Below are 3645 nucleotides of genomic sequence, written 5' to 3' on the forward strand. Positions count from 1 at the left end.
TATCTATCTCTTTCTAATTCTCTCTCTCTCTCTCTCTCTCTCTCTCTCTTCTCCTTCTCTCTCTCTCTCTCTTCTCTCCAGACTTTCTCTCTCTCTCTCTCTCTCTCTCTCTCTCTCTCTCTCTCTCTCTCGCCTCTCCCTCTCTCTCTCTCTCTCTCTCCCTCATTTCCCTTCCCCCCTTCCTCTCTCCATTTCTCCATCTCTCCCTTTCTCCCTCTCTCCCCTCCTCCCTCCCTCCCTCATCCCTCAATCTCTCTCTCCTTCAATCTCTCCTCTCTCTCTCTTCTACCTCTCTCTCTCTCTCTCTTCTCTCTCTCTCTCCTCTCTCTCTCTCTTCTCTCTCTCTCTCTCTCTCTCTCTCTCTCTCTCTCTCTCTCTCTCTCCGTCTCTCTCTTTTATAATTGTGTTTGAATGTGTGTGTGTGTGTGTGTGTGTGTGTGTGTGTGTGTGTGTGTGTGTGTGTGTGTGTGTTTGTGTGTGTGTGTATGCACACACCCCTCCCCACACACACACACACAAGCACACACACACACACACACACACAACACACACGCACCCGCATAATAAACACACACACCACACACACACACACAAGCACACCACACCAAACACACACACACACACATCACCACACACACACACACACAAACAATACACAAAACATTATATACATATATATGCATATATATATAATTATATATATATATATAAAATATATATATATATGTGTGTGTGTTGTAGTCCGTGTGGTGTGTGGTGCTTGTGTGCTGTGTGTGTGTGTGTTTGTGCGTGTGCGTGTGTGTGCTTGTATATGTGTGCTTGTGTGTGTGTGTGTGTGTGTGTGTACTTGTGTGTGTGTGTGTGTTTATGCGTGTGGGTGTGTGTGTGGTGTGTGTGTGTGTGTTGGGTGTGTGTGTGTGCTTGTTGTGTGTTGTGTTGTGTGTGTGTGTGTTGTTGATGCGTGTGCGTGTGTGTGTGTGTTGTGTGTGTCTGTGTGCTGGTGTGTGTGTGTGTGTGTGTGTGGGTGGGTGTGTGGGTGTGTGTGTGTGTAGTATATTCCTTAAAACCGGGAAGAGACCAAAGACCAGAAACAAGATAGCTTTGAAACACAACAACTTACAAGTCGCGACGCGCCCCCGCCAGCTTTGTCTGGAGGCCATTCTCTGATCACAGGGGAGAACTCGAACTGTAGAGACGAGTGGTATCTCTGTATTCACTCCTTATGCTCAACGTGGCTACATTTCACTCCGTGAATAACCACACGTCCACAGCTTCCCTTTGCGTGGAGGGAAAAGTGCCAAAGGCTCAAGGTGGGAAAGAGGACGAGATTGGCTCGGGGGCGCGCCCCTTGGTGAGCGATCCCCGTCGGCGGCAGGAAACGGCGGTCGCACGTTCACGTATCAGCGGATGCTCCCGGCGAACATCGGTCTCATACTTCGGGGACCTTCGTCAAAGTTGTTGCAGCTAAAATGGATATCTAATGCTAATGTTCGCACAGCATGGTGGGATGGTGGGGGCTTACAATAATAAGAATCAATACGTGGCATCGTACACAGACAAAAACCCGCTCAAAAACCCGTATACACTGGCACTCACTCACACGTAGACACACATGCATAAGCTGTCACATGCAAACGCACGCTGCATATGATATACTAAACCTATGCTATCATTTGTGTTACTATCATCATTATCATCACCATTACCATCTTCATTATTATAACTATTATTATTATTATCATTATTATTATTATCATTAGCATGTTATCATTATCATCATAAGCATTATGATCATTAACATCACCATCATCATCATTAATATCATTATAATTACAATGATCATTACTATCATTATCATCATGATTATTTTTATCTTTATTATTATCATCATTATCATTATTACTATCGCCATTATTATTATCATAATAGTAATAACAATAAAATTATATAATAATATAAAGTTACTTCATTATTATCATTGCAAATGACTTTGTTCTGCAATTACGTACCACAAATCCAAATATCAGGGACAAGACAGTAATCAAAAGTCACCTATAAACGTACAATAAACACTCTTCCCATAACAATGCACATTCATCGAGAGCCAGCAAGCGGTTAGAGACAAGAAACATGTTCAGATTAATTCGACAAAATTTTCATACGGAGGATTCGACTTCCACACATTGATAATTATGAACATTTACAACATGGAGTTCCTTCCGATACAAAAATGCTTGATGCGAAGATTGGTTTCGATACCTGCAACATTGAAAGCTTACACGTTGCAGTGTTCCTGATGTCTACATGCTCACTGGATACTAGGGGCAGATATTGGTCATTCTGCCGAGTTTTTTAGGGACGTGCGGGCAGTGCTAATGGACAGAATACATTACCACACAAATTAATTACCATGAAAATCTAACTTATCTAGTATGGGAAAGATGGACGGGGAATTCCACCCACGGAAAGTTCCTAATCAAAGACAAAAATGTAATGACGGGAAAAAGTATATAGATTTTGAAACACACACACACACAAACACATAAACCCATAAAACACACATAAACACATACACATAAACTCACACACACACCACACACACCACACACACACAACACACACACACACACACACACCCCCCCCCCTCACACACACACACACACTCACATGCGCGCAGTGTGCGCGCGGATTTGCATATATTGGGTAAGTCAAACGTAGATACGGTACATCACTAACGATGATTATCAACTACTCACTCCACTGGGGAAGCATCATGGCTCTGTACGAAGACCCAGTCAACTACATGACGTCAACATGGTGCCAAGTTGTGCATATCTACTCGCTTTGCTGACTCCCGTTATCAACAGGGTATTTAGGTGGTGGTGGGGAAGGATATATATACATACATACATACATATACATATATATACAAAAAAAAAAAAAAACACACACACACGTATACACTAATATGCATACACATACATATATATATATTATATGCACACACACACACCACACACACACCACTACACACACACACACACACACCACACACACAAACACACACACACCACTATATATATATTACTATATATATATATATATATTATATAATATATATATATATAATATTTATCATATATATATATATATATATATTATACTAGATAGTATATATATATATATATATTATATATATATATATATATAATATATATATATATGTGTTTGTATATATACTATATTTTTTTTTTTTCTAACAGCCATTTATTCCACTGCAGGACATAGGCATTTCTCAATTTACTACTGAAATGCTATTTGGAAATGCCACCCTTGCCTGATTGGATACCCTTCCTAGTCCAGTGCTCTAACCACTGGGCCATCACGGCAGTTGAGAAATAAATTACACAGCCATTTATTCCACTGCAGGAAATTGGCCTCTTCTCAATCAATTACTTAAGAGGTTATTTGACAGTCTCATCCTTACCTGATTGGATGCCCTTCTTAATCAACCGCAGTTCGGCGCGCTAACGCCTGTGTCACGGCGGCAACACCAGCGTTTGACTTCTCAAGGTGATATGTCGTTTTCTCGCCGTGAGATCGGGCTCGAGCCAGCAGTCGGAGCGCAAGCATTTTTATGACTGC

Source organism: Penaeus monodon, chromosome 3, assembly GCF_015228065.2.
Source record: "Penaeus monodon isolate SGIC_2016 chromosome 3, NSTDA_Pmon_1, whole genome shotgun sequence".
NCBI classification, from domain to species: Eukaryota; Metazoa; Arthropoda; class Malacostraca; order Decapoda; family Penaeidae; genus Penaeus; species Penaeus monodon.